The 18779-nt window shown below is 39.7% G+C and overlaps 1 protein-coding gene and 1 long non-coding RNA gene across 8 annotated transcripts in view; one reads left to right on the top strand and one right to left on the bottom strand.

Annotated features, from left to right (window-relative positions):
* The window catches only part of LOC122968767 (transcription factor 4-like), a 236685-nt gene that overhangs the window by 36758 nt on the left and 181148 nt on the right, over positions 1 to 18779 (top strand). The gene's annotated exons all lie outside the window — the stretch shown is intronic.
* LOC122968769 lies at positions 7231 to 12916 on the bottom strand. 3 transcript variants are annotated; one of them, XR_006398883.1, is made up of 4 exons: positions 11825 to 12916; positions 11519 to 11634; positions 10703 to 11371; positions 7231 to 9029 (listed from the first exon to the last, which is right to left on the bottom strand). It is a non-coding gene; the product is annotated as an uncharacterized LOC122968769 (long non-coding RNA). The 3 variants fall into 3 exon arrangements; XR_006398884.1 differs by having other exon boundaries at positions 11143 to 11371; XR_006398885.1 differs by having other exon boundaries at positions 11157 to 11371.

Raw genomic sequence — 18779 nt, 5'->3', positions numbered from 1 at the left:
TTGTTTGAGAGGTCTCTATGCATATTTTTCTGTGACTCTGGGTCTCCATTAGAATCCAGTGTAACTGTAGTGAATCCAAGCTGACAGCAGCTGCCGTCCTTCAAGGCGCAGCAAGAGAAATACTTTTCTTTTGCTGTCTTTTTTTAAGCTTACAGGGGGTCAATGGTTGATTCTCAAAACAGTTTTCCAGTGGAATATTCCTTTAAATATGCATTTGTCTGTAGTGTGGTCCATCCAGGAGGAATTTGTAACATGAGGAGGCTCCTCAAGGTGTGCAGATTTTTGTTTTTTTGAAAGCAGAGTGACAGGTCAGAACGTGATTTCTGAATGTCAGAACTCTCAGCATCTGGTGGAGTGTTTGAGTCATTGCTGTCTCTGTGTAATGGTACATAGACATCTGAATAATTGCTCCTTAAATGTATTTTTATAACATCTGGATGTAGATATGAGACAACAATGATTTTTAAAATGTCCCATAATGCAGTGTTTGTTGTCACTCTGATAGAAGTGAGCACACTCTTCTTCTTCTTCAGAAATCTAATCAAGTCCAAAGAAACTGAGTGAATTTCTACAGGCACTATGTATCTGTGTGTGTGTGTGTGTGTGTGTGTGTGTGTGTGTGTGTGTGTGTGTGTGTGTGTGTGGGTGGGTCTGTGTGTGCTTGTTTCTGAGTGTGTGTATGTTGTGTTTCTTGCTCTGTGTGGGTGCGTTTGCTCTTTCGGTCTGAGTGTGTGTGTCATGCTGGTTGTGTGTCAGTGTGTGTGTGTGTGTGTGTGTGTGTGTGTGCCTTGCACCCATGCAGACATGCTAACTCGTTAGCGGCTTCTCACTCCTCGTTTCCAGAAAAGGAGGTGCCATCCAGGTGGCAATCCCACGATGCACCTCTCCCCAGTCGGCGTTAACGGTCGCCGTTGGTAACAACCTCGTCAGGGGAGAAAACACGGAATCTGCATTTTACAGAAAGGTTGAACCTTTTACTGTTTCTCAGCGACACCTTTCAATAATCACTTATAAATACTGAACTAATCAGTATCTAATCATGAGTAATTATTTAAATTCTAGTCAGAATTTCCCGAAAAACCATCAGTCTGAATGATAGGAAAATATACAGCATATGAAAATAGTAACGATAATAACTTAAATTTACAAAGCACTTTACATACTGCAAGAGCAGATAATATGCAGCAGATATAATTTTCCACTGACTCAGATGTTGCAGTGTCTTAGATTTGACTCAGCAGAATCAGTGAAGCGATGCAACAAATAGAAAGAGGAAAGGAAATAATGTCATAACAGTTATATTTTTTTTATCTTGACCTGACATTAAGTGGAAACTTAAGTACGGTGAGTTCCTGGTAAGTCACACTATTCATAGTATTTCGCTAAAGCGGAAGTATGCACATTTCCAGCTCTATATTTTTAATTTGGGGCTTTATAGAAATATCGTTGCATGATTTACCATTCAAAAGCTCCTTATTTATCTTGGCTCTTTATGCATCCCCTCAGTTCAGTTCAGCCTCTGTCTGACACAGGTCATTTTAGCTTCTGTCTCTTTAAGGCCTTCCTCCAGATGAGCCTACTCTGTTGTGATTGGCCAGCTTCAGGAAGCTGCATCTCAGCCGACTCCCGGCAGCTCAGGAGGCATCGTAAACAGACAGTAGTAGTTGGATTTTGCTTTCTTTTTCTTGCTCTATACTCAAAATATAAACTTCTCAAATACATCTGTTGACGTCTGAGCCCAAAGCAATCGCAATAACCTTAGCAACAAAGACTATGGAACGGATCTGATGTCAGTTTGATGAGGAAGTAGAGGTAACTTTGTAAACAGAATGTTCAGAGCAGGCTGAAGCCCTGGCTTTTGACTTTCAGGGAGCTTGTTTTGGAATTTTGACCATGTTTAACATCCAACATCTGACATTATAACAGCCAATGAATAATATAAGACAGAAAATCACAAAAAGCATGATATGTCCCCTTTTAAGATTTTATGATAAGCTGATAAAAAAACCATTCAAATGTTGTTTTGTAGCTATCAGGACACATGAGATCTGTAAACAACGTAATGTTGTAGTTTAGGTTTGAGGCTGGTTTAGACTGGCCTGACCTCAACACTTGACCGCCAGTAAGGCCTTATGGGAAAATCCCTGCAGCCAGGTTAAAGAACAGACAGAAGAGTCTAGGCTGTTGTAGCAGAAAATTGGCTTTGTAATGAGATATTAGATAACCCCAGATTGGTGTAACGTTTTGGTGTCCATATACTTTTGGCCATGTGGTGCACAGAGAGAGGCGGGGGGTGCAGATTCTTCCTCCTCACATCTCTGTTGACAGGCTTCTAAATAATTACTGGAAGAGAGAAACAGACAAACACATTAGTTTCAGTCTCACTTATAATCACCGTGTTTGTGCGAGAGAAAGAGTGTGCAGGCCAAATTAGCAGTGTTAGTACTTTGTTAACAACAGAGTCTCTTACTCTCAGTCTTTCTTTCTTCCTGTCTTTGTTTAATCACTGTTTTTCTTTTGTCTTTGATCAATGATAGCAGTCTGCAGGTATGAAAATGGACTCATCTAGATGAAAACTGAAACAATGTGTCAATGAATCTATTAGTTAATAGATGGGGAATTATTAAATAGACAATGATTTGGATAATCAATTAATTGTTAAAATAATTTATAAAAGAAAAATTGTGGTAAATTGAACATCTTCGGGTGTTGGACTGATGGTTAGACAAAACAAGCGATTTGAAAAGGTTACCTAGGCCTGTTGAGCATTTTTTGTAACAAGAAGCTCTATTCTAAATGCTCTTCATCAGGTCTTGTACTTTAATCGTGCTTTAAACCAAGCCTTCCTCATCTCAGTCTGTGTGTAGTGCTGATGTTTGGCTGGTAAACAGTTAAACTGTTCTGTGAGGTTGCAGGTTTGATGTCCAACTCACTATGTCCTTGAGCAACACTCTGATTTACAACCGGCTGAGGTATTACAGATTAGGATTTATTTATGGACAAAGTAACAAACAAGGGTGCATGCTTGTGTCTAGCCCACAAAATGATATTCTGGATCTTGTGAAGGCAAAGCGTGCTGTTCTGTTTTTGTAACATGCGGCAGCAACAGGAACAGCATGCACTGTGTTTTGGTTCTCGTATCATGGTCACATACCTACAATTATTTCTAAATAATTTTCGTTCTTAGCCATATTGTTGGTCAGTTGGCTTTTCCACCACTGAAACCAGACTGTCCAGACTGAAATATATCAACCACTATTGGATGGATTGCCATGAAATGAAGAGACATTTTTGTTTTTTAGTGAAATGTCTCCACAAACTATTTGATAGATTGCCATGAAATTTGATCCATATATTCACGCTCCCATCAGGATGAATTTGAACAACTTTGATGATCCCTTTATGTTCCATATAGCACTATCATCAATTGTCCAGTTCTTTACTTTACAACCAAATTCATGCAAAACTAATGATACTCCCATCAATTCCAGCTGTAGTTTGTATTAATTAGCAAATGTCAGCATGCTAACATCCTAAACTAGGATCATGAAGGTGGTAAACTTTATACTAACCTACTAAGTTAGCATTTAGCTTAAAGCACCACTGTACCTAAATGCAGCTTCACAGAGCAGCTAGCGTGGCTGTAGACTGTCAGTCTGGTTGGTTGTTTCTCAAGTTTATTTGTCTTTTGGCCCACCTGCATCTAATTAAAATACCTATTGTTTTTACCTGTTACAAGTATTTTACCCATGAGCATCCAAACTATGTAAAATAAAACAGCACAGTGTAGCGTCTGACCGTAAGTTGTCAAGTCATCCCAAGCAACATGCATTTAGCATGATGGACTTGATTGTAAGAAACCACTGAGCAGCAGTCAATTCTTCCTGACTCTTTAAGCATGAAGAACTGCATCTGTCTCCTTTAACCCACAATTCCTTGTGTCTTGGGATTACTTCCCACAGAGTAAATTGTTTAGAGGACAGAGACTGACGTGTTCAGTATTTAGTGCCTCATCAGGAGGAACAAAGAGAAATGAGGGTTCTTGGTGTGTAGGTTGTAGGATGTTTCTTTCTCCACACACTGACTCTGTGTGAGTAATTTCTCAGTAAATGGCTGCTAATGCTGTGTTGGTTTCAGTGGTCATCTATTATTAGCGGGTTGGACCAGAGCTGATGGAATTCACCTGAGGCCCGCTCTCACTTCCCCATCACTGCCGCAAACCAACTGCTACATAACTAATGCACAGGGCTCTTCCTGTACAGGTGCATGTGGTGCGCGCATGAGAGTGTGTATGTGTGTGTGTGTGTGCGCGTGCGGCTATTTTTAATCCAATCCCAACCGCAAAGATTCACGACACCCAAATTTATCTTGTCAGGCTGTGGTAGCCACAGCAGCAGCAGCAGCAGCAGCACATTTTTCTTCACATTTACTGGAAAAGAGTCTCACTACTGCTTCAGTCTGAGATGAAATGATCGGGAAAATCATATGTTTTGTTTTCTTTTTCAACCACCAGAAGGTGCAACGGACGTAACAGAGATGTTGGATAGATTAATTAATGACTCATGCTTTTCAGTAGCACTGTGTGAAACATGATGGTACTGGTAACAGCAGTTAGTAAATTTAAGATTCGTGTGAAACTGGAAAAAGCTGGTTGACTTCAAGGTATATCCATTACAAAGAATTTGAAATAGTCTTTAATGTGGCTCACAAGTAGCTAAAAAACACAAAGTATTAATGGAATAAAAGCATTTTGGATTAAAAAAACTGGTAACTGGTTTCAACTTTATAGGTTCATCTGAAGGGAGATTTTGAAATGTCCTCACTGGATTGTGTTGAAGCTCTCAGAGGCCAATAATGTGTGCTAATTTATATTTGAACATCTTTTATTCTAAAATCAATTATTAAATCCAAAATTAGTTAAAGTAACCAGTGAGATCATCAGTGTTAAACCGCCAGACCTGTCTGACATTTTCCACAAGTGAGCAATTTCAAAGGCTCGAGCCATTTTTGTACTATTCATCCTCCGTATGGAGAGTTGGAGCTTCCCTCTGGACGGACATTCAGATTATCAAAGGCCAGGTCTAACAGGGTGAGAGAGTCTCTCATGGTGGATGATGTTTTAAGCATTGATGACTGGGTTTGATCTTTAGGTTTTATGTCATATTGTCATTGATAGATTTATGTACAGCTTGTGTGGCAGGCTTTAGCATATGCTGTACATATTTTACTGTTTAATGTCAGTCTCATTGGTAGGGGGGCCTTAAAGAGACATGAGCTAAAACTGCCTGTTCAGACAGAGGCTGAACTTAGAGGCTGCATAAAGGGTCAGTGCAAGATAAATTTTTGATTTGAGTTTTTTGAACTGTGAATCATGCAAAGCTACTCTAGTGGGGTCCCAGAATAAAAATATAGAGCCGTAAATGAGCATAATAGGTCCCCTTTAAAATCACAGTTGAATATGAAGTCGTGTTAGCGCCCCCTAGAGGCTTGTGTGTGTGTTACAGTCACAATATATAAAGGAAAACAGCATTTAAACCATTATGACTCATTGAATTGAAATCTGCTGAAATGTGGAGTCTAAAGGTTTGTGTATAGTAACAAGAAATTAGAGCCATTAGGAAGGAGGTCAAAGGTCACAGCGAGGTAGAAATGATAGTTCAGTAAATTAAATGCCAATTCATTTTTTATGTCAGATCTTTGAAGTTTAAGTCTTTATTCTCTACTATCACCATGATATACTGCAAACACACACACTAACTGAAAATCCACTTCAAAATCGAGATGTGAGCGGTGTGTAAGTGCCACTGAAGCGTTCTATCCATTCAATCCACAGCAGCTCCGACCAGCGTTCGGACGTCTCATCTCTGTCCACACAACCAGCTGTCTGTCAGCAGCAGCTCCTGATGTGCTGAGAGGACAGGGGCCGACCAGACTGACCGACAGCAGAAATTTACTGAACCAAAAAAGTTTCCGTGAAGGCACCATGGGAATAAATTGACACTGTTTGTATTTATTGATTCATTGATATTTCCATGGCCACAGCAGCGGGGGTGAAGCACAAGAGTAATGGATGTCAGAAATGCTTGTGGATTAGTCATTACAGTATACTGCTATGGGTAAAAGTCACAGGAGAATGGAAATCATATTAATTCTACCTATTTTAGAAAGAAAAGAACCTATATCTACAGTAGCTGTATCTACTGCTACATATTTCAAAACAGTAAAGGGAAGTTCATCATTCAGTTCATGTAAAAACAATAACAATAATACTAGACATTATGCCTAATTGTATATTTATGGCTAAAACAGATCAAATCAATGACATTGGAAGAATAAGTAAGCAAACAACATGCAATGGACAGTGTAATGGACATGGCAAGAAAGTAAAACAGGTTCAAATGACTTTTTTTTTAACAAGCCAAGTCATAAATATGAGTTTTTAACCAGGATTTCTACTTCATTCTACCTCAGTAGAATGATTATTGCTCAGTCTCCACCAACTACAGTGTAAAATATCCGAAGCTCTGTAGCTGCTAAGTGTTTCACTTTTCTTCACCAGCTAGTTCTTATATTTGCATGTTAGCTGTTTGGTGCTGGACTGATAGTGTGCATTGGGTTTATCAGAGCTTGTTTGCTGAAAACAGCTGCCTGCTGCTGCTGGAAACAAGGTTATTGAGAACTGTGAGACTGAACTGTTCAGTAAATGTGCCGTTAAACCAATACTATGAGCTAAAAGAGGCTAAAAAAACATGATGAAGGGGCACTGCCATTTGGTGATTTAGCAAGTAAGTAACTAATTAAAAGGACAGTAAAATCATCTCTAGAACAGAGGTTTCAGCTTGTTAAGATTTTAAAAATGAACCAAGTTCCCTGCTTTCCTTTTCAAAAGCACTAGCTCCTCTTTAGATCTCTCTAGCTGTTTGTTTCATAAAAGCAGTTGTCACATTTTCCAGCGGCTGATTTCTTATTTTGGAGTGAACCTCGCCAATTCCTCGGCGGTATCAGCGGGAGGGTCCTGACTGGAGGACGAGAGCAGAGGAAGAGCTGATAGGAGTCGAACCCCTCTGGCTCGGCGCTCAGTCATGTTTACACTTGACGACAGGACGCCATGAAAGAGCGAGGAGAGGCGGAAGATAAAAGGCAAGAGAAGAAAGAAAGTAAAGAGAGGGAATGAGAGAGATGGGGGGGGGGGGGAGCAGAGAGAGGAGGGGGGGAGGAAGGTGAGGGAGAGAGGAGAAGAAAGGAAAGAGGACTGAGAGGAGGAGAGGTTGTTTTTAGTGTTAATGAAATCTGATAAAGGGTTGATTCAGGATGAACAGTGTCGGTGATGCTCAGATGACAAATTTAACCTTAAAGCTTCATGCTAAAATTACATTAGAAGCCTCAGTTAAATAAAACCTGCTCTTTATAGGATTGTTAGCATTAGCAATTGTTAGCACACAGTTGAGTTTTATAACATCAGTGTTTAGATAGGAGGGTGCTGTTGGGAATGTATTTAAACCATTCAGCTGGAAACCTTGGATTCACTCAATCGAGGTGTTTCTTTTTCCTCATGGTTCACAAGCTGTTTGCCATTTATTGTTGTTTATGCTTTGTCAGTTGATCATAGTAAATAACCAGCCAACTGAAAATCATGTAAACACCATACCTGCAATTGGATTGGCTGTTGTATGAACTGAAATGTAAAAAAGTTCAGTTTTAATTGAATTAGGTCACAATTATCATCCCCTGCAATTATCAGCTAATGCATCATTTTCATGGCTGATATTTTGAGATGTTATAGCATTAAAAGCACACGTGTAATTTATAATATTATCGGCTGCATCCCGTTTATGTGAGTCATCATTAATGTCGCAAGCTTGACTGGTGTGTTTCCTGGTATGACTGGTTTGAATTTCTGCTGTAGAAGAGGTCCACGGCACGTATCGATACACAAAGCAACTGATGAAACTTAGTCGCACGAGGTTACATGAAAAAGGTTTCATATGTGGCAGAGAGTTCAAAAGATGGGGAAGCACCTAACCATGGAACCAGAGCCAGAGCCTTAAGGTTCCGCAGAGGCATGCAGGTTGTTGAATAAAACTTTGAACTAAGACATTAATTCAGTTCATTTGTCCATTCATCCGTCTTTCACAATATTGTTTAGTTTTTATTCACTGAAGAAAAATGTAATACATTTTGTCATGACAGAATTAATGTACCGCCCAGCAAGCAACCCAGTGATACAAATCAAACACCCCCACAGTGAAACCATGTGCCTAGCAGGTGAAAAATAGGTAAAAAAATATGTGAAAACAGCCATAATGTTTTTCAAAAATTCTGCAGCATTATGGGAATTCAAGTGACTCTCAAAAGAGAAAAGAAGTCTGATGCATAAGTGAGGGGAAGATGAGGCAGGAAAGCAGAGAGGATCTACTGGCTTGCTTAAGTCTTTCTTGGTGACTGCTAATGGTGTATTTAATCATATTACTTGGCTAATGTTTTAATGCATGTGGCACCTGCCCTCTTTGTTCAAACATATACAATGGCAAGCGTTTTCCTTTCAAAGAGGACATAGCGAGACATTGTTACAGTACCACAAAACCTTTCAAGGAGGAAGTCACGGTAGATGGTTGGATGCACAAAGTGTCTGACTTTGTCCCTGAAGATCACGTCATCTAGCAGCAGTCAGTGTTGATTTCTTCAATACATGATCGCCATCTTTCCCGAACCTTAACCACATAGTTTTAGTTGCCAACCAACATGTTTTTGTTCGCACGATAATTGGAACAACTGTCTTGTGAATTGAATCATAATCAAATGAAATGATTCCTCATTTCCTGTTGACACTTTTTGAACCCCCTGAAGGACCCTTCAAGGTCTCCAAGTACTGGAACGTTCTGAGCATTTTGGATTAAGCAGCTTTTTTTTTTTTAAGTTGTTACTAAAAAACAAACAAAAAACACAATAGATTTAATATTCCAGACCTGTTGTTGTATTCGGAGAGAGGAAAGGAGGGATGAAGGGAGGAATCAGCCACTTTGCCACCGCTGAAAGAAGGAAGGAGAGGGAAAAAGAAGAAAATAAGATGCAAGGCTGTTTTTTATTTTCCCTGCTAATTAAAAGCAGATGTCAAGGTACAACTGAGCTTGTTTAACGCAGCACAACTGTTTCCTGATTTTCTTTCTAGGCTTCTCTGCACTTGTTGAGAGACCATTTTGCTTCTACTCATCCAACCCACTGGACTTTCTCCAGTTTCAAAAATCCCTCTCTCTCTCTCTCTCTGTATGATTAAGTCTTGTTCGTCCCTCTGCTTGCATTAGCTCTAAGCTGGCAGGTGTCTATGAGATAGAGTTTTATAAAGCCAACAAACACAAAAACCTCCGCAGAGAGACAGGAGCCTTAATTGAATTGTCAAACACAAATCTACCCAGAGTCGGTTTGAGACAAAAACTCATCCGAAACTTGGTCTGTCTGTCTCTGTGACAGCTTAACTGTCTCACTGCCTCATTGTCCACCCGTCTGTCTATCCGTCTGTCTTTCATTTGTTTTTTGGCGTCCACTGAGACTGTTTAAGGGGAATTCAGGGACGAGTTGTTGGAAAATAAGATGTGACGCAGGTGTTTGCCTCCAGGGAGTATGTCATTTTTGGAGTGTTTTGACTGTATTTCTTAATTCATATTTTAGGATGACACGTTCTCAAAATGTAACTGTAACTTTCTGTTGTGTTCCCATCACTTTAATGTCACAGAGAGAAAGATGAGTAATTTCAGTCATTTCAGTGTCATTTTGCTTTCACTTGGGAGTAGTAAAGGTGTTTAAGTCCCGTTAAAGTGAAAACGAAATAAGTAGCTTCAACTTTAATATATACAGTCATACAGAAGACATAATAATCAGTGCAAGTGTTGCATGACCTGTGTGCACGAGAGAGGTGTGAGTGAGCATCTTGGTGACCACAACTTTTTTCTCGCTCTTAGTTTGTCTGACAAGTCATCCACATGTTAGTTGATGAACACGTTAGCTAGCTTAACGTTTTTTAGCACAAGTACTTCTACTTTTGGCATTTGTAGCTGTTACCAAACAGCTTCGGCTGCATAACCACCACTCTCTGGACTGGAGTAGAGCCGACCCTGATTTGCATGTAGCCGAGAAAACTAAGGTGGGTTTGATCAGATTCACAGTTCTGGAAAGAGATACACAAATGTGCCCACTTTAAGTGAAAGTGTGTTAGGATCTCATTAGAATTGTATCCAAGTGGAGCATACTGTATATTTCAGGTGTCCTGTTACAATTACCTGCCAGAAATGGGTATATTGCTTGGCCTTGGTGTTATTTAGAAAATACATCATAATGCTTATTACTGTTAGTAGTTGATGATGTGTCCTGACTCATAAAAGTTTGGTTTAATGTGATAGACAGGAGCAAATATATTACAGTTATCATTATTATTATCATTTTTATTGTTATTTTAAAAGATATTTGTATCTAAAATTAATTTGTGGTGAAAGTAGTAGGACTAATTAACAGTTTTAGAAGGCTGCATAACTTCCTGCTACTGAAAACATTAATGTTCCAGTCATTACTCCACAATCATGTTGCTATTAAAGCTGGGGTAGGCAACTTCTGGAAATCAAGCTAGCTTTAGCATGAGACTCCTACGGAAGCAGCTCCGCTCCCCCCTCCCCTCCCTGTTTCTGCTCCGTAGCTCCGCCCCACCCCTCACCTGTGTCCTTGTGAACTCGCGCAGCCGCTGTATTGATTTCTCTCCAGGGACTGGAAGTAACAGAGCTCTTCTGTTGGGTTTTACATCATGCTTTACATGCAAAACATCATCCTCACAGGTAAGAACTACATACATTTTTACAAACAGTTGCCACAATATGAAATAAGAGCTCGTAGTTAGCCTTAGTTTAGCGTTACAGTTTGGCAATGCAAACTCTAAGGCCCGCCCACTTTTCAGTAGTCCAATCAAATGCAGGATATGACTTAAATCCCTCTTGTAACTTTACACCGCTGTACACTGGGAAATACATCACAACACAGAAGCTAGCGATGCTTTAACTTCCGTTTCATAGCGCTGTTAAATTTTATTACACTTATTACAGTGCAGGTGCCCTGTTCGTTTGTTTAGGTGTGTTGCTCCAGTAAAGTATGTCAGTCTACCTGTTCCAAGTCACCTGCTGACTTGATGCTCTAGGAGCTGCTCTGTGGTCAGAGCTGGAACTCCAGAGACGAGCCCAAGCTGTCATGGGTCTGAGGGATGTATCACTGTCTTTCTGGGCATCCCCTCGTCATCAGCCAGCTGTCTTCTCATGATGGGGCTCTGCAGGTCTGGCATGTAACTATAGTCCTTTGGAACTGCATAGCATATAAGCTCCAGACTTTGCAGTACCTAAAGAAAAAAAGATAAAACATGACACAACAATAAGTATATGATGACACCTTTGATTGTAGTAGTTTTTGTAGTAGTTGAATTTATAATTGTAATTATAAATACATGTAAGTCAGGGGTTTATTAACGTAATTGGGTATCACGTACAGCAAAACGTCAATCCTGTTTTTCATTGCTGGTCTGTGGACATGATGGTTATAATCCAGGCCTCATACACAGGTGGGTTGGAGGAGAACCTCTTGGAAGCGTACATGAAGATGTGGCTGTGAAATGACTCAAGTTATGCAGTTGATCTACATCTAGTACAAATGGCAAATTATAAAACACTTTAAATATATTTTCTCTAATAATTAAAGGATAAAATACATTCTTATTTCTTCACCTGATATGTCCAAAGTGAACCATGTGATTATGAACACACACTTTATTACTAAAAATGAACTATTCGCTTACCTGAAAGGCAAAAACTTTTCCACATCCCTCAGCCACAGATTAAGGTCCTGTGTGCAGTCTTGCTCAGTCCAGATGTCGCTGTGGCTCTCGGGTAGCGGTCCATGGTGGCAGGTGACATGGTGCAAAACACCAGTCCGCAATGATTGAAATCACACAGACAATTTGGGTAAAATAAGACAGACAGTTCAAAAAGTAATGCAGTAGTCAATATCAATAAATAATAAAATCCATAAAGACCAATATCTGCAATGAAAACACGTCTGATAAGGAACGAAAACTTACCCCTGACTGTAGCTAGATCATTGTGTAAATTGAAGAAAGCAAAACAAGCCGTACAAAGTGGTGACCGACAACCAGAGTCCCAGTAGAAGTGCCTAATTGGTGGATACTAAAACACATTCAACTGGTGGACATGAAAAATACAACTCACCAATCACGAATCGATTAGCCTGCTGCTGCCTTAAACACACTGCGAGTGTAACTGCCCTGATTTTGCCAAGTAGTTGTTGTCCTGAGATCAACATTTTGTATGATAGCCCTGGGACAACAACTGCCTCAGCCAATCAGTGTTTCTGATGTCAGGTAAAAATAGCTGTGCAAAGAGGCTCAAGTTACAAGCTGAGACCAACATGAAAGTTTTCAATTTTATTAGTTAGTTTACACTAGTCTGCTACTACAGCTATATTACTATGAGGATATTAAAATGCATAATTGCTTTTTAGATTAGCATTAGCCACTATGGAAGTAAGCTAACATTCGCTTGCAAAGATGAGCTAACAGTTAGCGGAATTGCTATACCAAAACTGAGGAGCATTGCTATATTTCTGGTTCAAATTGAAAATGATATTTAGATGTTGATATTTTTACAGTGTGCCTAGCTAAAAAAGCTAAAACTGAGCTAAGTCGCAAACATGAACAAGCTAGCAGGCCACAAAGCCAATATCAACTTTTGTAAATATAAATAATATTTGATTCAAAAAGACATTTGATTTATTTTCATATTTAAAGGGCACTAGCAAAATATCTAGCTTTAGCTAACAAGGCATAAACTTCCCTCAGTTATTGATGTTGGTTGAGCTTAGGGTAATGATAGATTCATGCTGCAGACAACAAGCAACTGTGAGCGCCAGGGTCGAAAATCCATCCAATATACCGAGGCAACTCTTAGGGTACTGTTTAACAACAGTAATTGCCCGTATTATTGCTTAGTCTGTCACTATTCTTGGGTTAGGGATACTCTGGGCAATTTTTTGGGCAACAGCCCTGCATGAGCCCACTGAAAAATTTTGGGAGGTTTCCGCTGTACACAGGTCTCTACCGGAGGTAAACAACACATGCGGGAAAATGAAGTTAGCAGCTTACCTGTACCAGAGAAGAACGACAAGCTCAGAATCCAACTTTAGGTCGATGCAAAGTTCTCTCCATCTCTGAAACGCTTTGCCGATATATTGACACGTGTTTTATTGCATTTATTTTCATACTGTCTTTTAGACTCTCTTTTTGATAAGTCCATCTTCCCTTTTTTGCGGTTGCTTTGAGATGTAGGCAGTTGTTGCCAATGCTGGAATAACAGCTTTTTCTCCAGGATTTTCCGCCATTGAATCAGACCATCTGAAGGGACGTGCACATGCATCTGCATTTGTAGAACAGCCAATAGGAACGCCTGCTCTCTGAAACGACCCATGATTGGCTTAAATCTCCTGTCACAGGCTAGATTTTCTAAAGCCGGAACACAGAGCCAAGAGGAGGTGCGGAAGTCTAGTATTCTCTCAGACCACTTGAATGACAATATGCTGAAAGGTTATTATGGAATTTTTGCCCAATGACGCCAAAAAAAAAAAAAAAAAAAAAAAAAAACTGCCTACCCCAGCTTTAAATCAGTAACCACTTCAATAAACCCTGTTTTCTTTTTTTAATTCTGCTTGCAACTAGTTTCCAGCCAGCCTTTGGCACTGTGCCTTCATGTGCATTGTTCTCACTTAGTCTTTATAAAAGTTTTGCTAACTCTGCTGCTTTTTAGCTTCCGACCAGTTTGCACAATTTTTTTTTTTTTTTTTTTTTTTTTTTTTTTTTGAATTTCCTTTTGTTCCTCTGGTTGTGATGGTGTGTAGAGATCTAAGCCACAGTTGGCTCGGCTTCACATGGGCCTGTGTGGAGAGACGAGGGGGTTTGTCAAAGGAATCGCCTGCGCCGCTTATTCTTCCTCCACCACAGAGATGGAGAAAAAAAAACAAAACAAAAGAAAAAACAAAAAGGAACGGCCTTCTTATTATCAATATTAATCTCTCTTTTTGGAAAGGCATCTGTAGGCTCTGAGCTCGGCTGTCTTTAAAAAAACACAACGCCGCTGATTCAAGAAAGCCATGTTTGAACTTGCTAATGTTTTTTTCTCTCTTACTTTTTCTGTCTCTCCCTCCCATTCTCTCTTTCTCTCTTTCTTTCTCTCTGTCTACATGAGCTATTCTCTCTCTTCATTTAGCGTGCCATTAGCTCTCCAAGCTGTTGTTTGTTTTCTTGCTTGAATGTGCTTTTTTTGAACAAAAGAGCAGAAAAACAGGCAACTTAAAAAAAAAAAAGACACAAGTGACTAAAAATAAGCCATGTACTGTTTTTGTTATGTGTGTGTATGTGTGTGTGTGTGTGTGTGTTGGTGGCTGCAAATGTTTTCTTGTGTGTCTGTATGATTGGTTGCATGCTTATGAAAATGTGTGCACATGTGTGTGCGTGTGTGTGAGGGCACTGGCACTAAACTTACTTGGGTCCAGATGTTCTAATTATAGAACAGCTCTGCTGCCTAATGACAGGAAGCGCTGGCCCCTGTGTATGCACACATGTGTATGTGTGTGCATGCATGTGCAAGAGAGAAAGTTACTGACAGACACACTAACACATCGACTGAATGTGCGTGAGACAGAAACATGAATGAAATTCTCATCATTAACCTCTTGAACCCTGATTTCCTCCTTAAATTATCCCTTAACTAGTTCTAAAGTTTGATACAAACCTTTCCTCTCTCTATTCGATGGCAACATATATATATTGTTTATCAGTTAGTTCCAGCTCTTCATTGAAGCTGTATGATGTTTACACTGAGTGAAATATTCAAAACCAAGATTTAATGTTCTTTTATGGATGCACTATTACCATAAATTAAGTCTTACATATTTCAACATCGTAAAATTTTTATTTGGCATTTATTTTTGTTTTGTTTGAAATTTTTTTGCTGCTAGTTTCAAAGTGATGTTTTAATCTCGGTAGTAAGATCAAATCTGAACTCTTTTTCATGACCTCAGTTTGAAAAATATATACATTCTTTTCTACAAATCACCCTTTTTTTCATTTAGCTACCGTAATAATCAAAGTTGTTTTCAAGTGTTAAATGTACAAGAATTTTGTCTGAAGTAGAAAAGGGTTTTCTGAAGAAAACGTGTGTGCGTATGCTGCTGAAAATTTCCACCTGGAACATTTGAAATAAATAGAAAACAAATGAAATAGAAATTCTGAAAAAGAATGGTACAGTCTTACGCAGACAGTGAAAGTGTGCTTCCCTTCCCACCTCCTGTCAGATATGAAAAAACACCCTTGTTATGTTGACCCTCGTGATGAAAATGCAGGACATGTCTTCCAGGTGATCAGCCCACAGTGCTGAGAGTGGGAGGGATTATTAAACCTCACTTTTTGATATCTGGTCAAGACAGTACAAGAAGATAATGTGCTCAGTTTTGTGCTCAGGAACTATTAGAAAGTGATCAAGATTGTGAATCTGATCAGATGTTTGATGCCAACTTTCAGTTGACATCTTTTGATACTCAGTGTTTCAGACACATTTTGGTAAGCACTGAGGTTAAATACCAAGTCCTACTTAAAGCAGACAAGTCATAGTGGTCGGATTCAGTGGTTGGCATATGAAGCTCAGGACTCTGACGCTAGAAACTGGGGTTAACATCTTGCGTGTGGTTAGGTTAGGGGAAGATTGTTGTTGTGTTAAATATTTTTTACACATGGATCCACCTAGGAGTCTGGCTTGGTTAAAGAAGTCAAACCTTTCTTGTGGCCTTGTCTCGTGTCAAGATAAATGTTCTTATTGTATGAAAACATGACAAAGATACAGAATATAAAACCCAATGGATTGTCTAACAGTTCTTATGCTTTGTAGGCTGTAATGACCTGCAGTTATAACCTGCGTGTGATGTGACGATCATCAAAACCTTACTTTTCCCCCTTCAGCTCTCAGGCACATTTCAAACGTAACTCCTGTGAGTTTTGTATTCACTTCACTCATAGTTGTTCACAACCTTTAGGCCTTTGAGGAAAAAAAGAAAAATCGGATTCCATCACTGGATCTAATAAACAACCGCCAAAATAAATCAGCATTCAGTTGCAGAGAAAAAATATTGTGCAAGTATTTTTTCTTCTGCTCATGGAAGGTTTGCTTTATTCTCTTTCATGTGGGTTTTATGATCCCTGGGTCCTTTAAGAACAAAGACAAAAGAAACACAAGTCAACAAAAATCCATCAGTAATAATCAGTAACCACCAGTCAATAAAAATGCCCTATGGAAACTTATTTTCATAACAGACGCATGCTTTTTGGTCAGTAGTAGCCTTGATGATGGTCATTCCTGTCCTCTCTCTCTCTCCTCGTTACCATGGTAACAAGATGTCAATTGATGTGGCATCTCCATCCTCATCTCCAACTGTCCTCTCGATCAGAGCTCTGTAACCACGGAGACGGATAGAGAGAAGAGTTGGGTTTTTTTTTTTTTTTCAAGCTTTGTGTATGAAGGCTCAGATGGAGGTGCCGTCTGCTGCCCTGCCTTGCTCAAAGGCTCCTCGGGGAGGGACAGAGGGAGGTTTTCTCAATTCAAAACAGCAACACTGCTCATAATCCTTCTTTTCTGACCTTGATTTCTCAGTAGGAGAGAAATAAATAAATAACAGCAATAAAACAAGGGAGGAGGACAGAGATGAAGGGAAGGAATCAAAAGGGGAAGGGAAGGACAATGAATAGAATGAGGAAATAACATAAAGGTGAAGGAGAAACGTAAGGAAGTTGGAAGGGAAGAGGAAAGAAGAGGAGACAAGAAAGAAAACAAGGAGAGAAAGAAAGAAACCATAGCATTAGTTGGAAGAGAAGGAGGGAGGAAGGAGAGATTATATAGGGAAGGAGAGAAGGATAAAATGGAAATTTTAAAAAGTAAAGAAAGGAGGAGGGAATGAGGGAAGGAGAAAGAATAGGAGTAAAGGAAGGGAGGCAAGGAGAGAAATAAATAAATGATATATAAAAAGAATGAGAGGAAGGGAAGGAAATATGAATAGAAGGAAATGAAGGAAAAGAGGGCAGTGAGGAACGGAGATTGAGGAGAGAGGAGGAGGAAAGAAATGAAAAGAAAAAGAGGGTGAGGGAGAAACGAAGGAAGCAAAGGAAGGAAAGAAGGGAGATGAGGAAAGAGAGCACCAATCATGTAACAAAACAGGACGTGGTAGACTTCCTGGATGTGATCATTACATCACTTCCCCTGCTTGTCCAGCCTCACACACACACACACACGCGCGCACACACACACGCGCGCACACACACACACACACACACACACACACACACACACACACACACACACACACACACACACACACACACACACACACACACTTAGTAGGATTGTGGGTGTTAGACAGTTTAAGCGGCTTTAAAGGAGAAGATACAGAGACGTAATCTGACTCTTAATTCTTACTGTCTCATCTTTGTGTGTGTGTGTGTGTGTGTGTGTGTGTGTGTGTGTGTGTGTGTGTGTGTGTGATTACCCAGGATAATAACATGAATGTAGTTCAGTGAAAGTACAAGAAGCTTCTCTTTGCATTATATAAAATGATTGAATTAGATGCTTGTGTCTCTGCCGTCCTCCATCTTTTTCTGTCACTCATCTTTTATGTCAGCTGTTGTTTTTTGCTTCATAATTGTTGTTGTTAACATATTATTATTATTTTGATAAACATTTAACACTTTTCATTTCCTTTCCTTTTCATTTTTTCTCCATCTCTGTCCATTCACTTCTGAGTTGTCGCCTGTCAATCAAACTGCATGGGCGGGATTGTTTCTTTTCAATTTGCCTTGTTCTCTTAAGCCATGTTGGATGTCACTGCTCATGTCAGCTACAAAGTTCTTCTGCTGGTGTTTTTTTCCATCCTGTAGACAATATAAAAACATGACTGTAGTCACTGATGGCAGCCTCAGGTTTCTGATGGGATATTTTGAAGTGTGGAGTTTGGGCTCCATTATTGTTAATGATAAAAGCCTTTTGCCTTCTATCTTTAGCAATGATTGAAGCTTCAAAGGCAAAATCTTTAGAAGAAATTTACGGTGGTCTCTTCATTCTGAAAAACATGCCCAACATGTGCAGCGCCCAGGGCTCCCAATAAGCTAGCGTTAGCTTCGGTCAAAGGTAGCGGGATGTGCTTCCAGATTGTGAAAAGCAACACCCACACTCCTTATTTGGAAGGTCCTGGCTCCAAACTGAAGAGATGAAGCTGCAACTCTGGGTTTCTATTGCAAACCAACGAGTGACATCAGTCTATGGTTGAAACTGAATTACTGATAGAAGTTGAAGTGGCAGTTGAAACTGAAAGGAGTTAACATGGCAGTTGAAATGAAGTGATAAAAAGAGCTGGAAGTGACACATTAACACATTAGAAAAGCCATGAAACAGTTCAACACCCTGTGGAGAGAGTGTATTGACTTCTTATTTATGGAGAGAAGTTGGAAGCTTCTCCGTTCACTTCAGTACAGTCAGTCTTCTTGAGGCAGCATCTAGTTGCCAACTGCCGCTCAAAGCACTTCAGATCTGACTTGAACATTTAGCTGTGGTGGTGTCCACTTTCAAACCAGCTGGAAATGTTGAACATTGCTTTATTTTCATTTAGAGGCAGAGCTCTTACGTTTCAAGTAAATCCCAGTA

The sequence above is a fragment of the Thunnus albacares genome, chromosome 18 (genome assembly GCF_914725855.1).
Source record: "Thunnus albacares chromosome 18, fThuAlb1.1, whole genome shotgun sequence".
NCBI classification, from domain to species: Eukaryota; Metazoa; Chordata; class Actinopteri; order Scombriformes; family Scombridae; genus Thunnus; species Thunnus albacares.
Note: the sequence above shows the minus strand (reverse complement) of the source record. Positions and strands in the feature narration are given on the sequence as shown.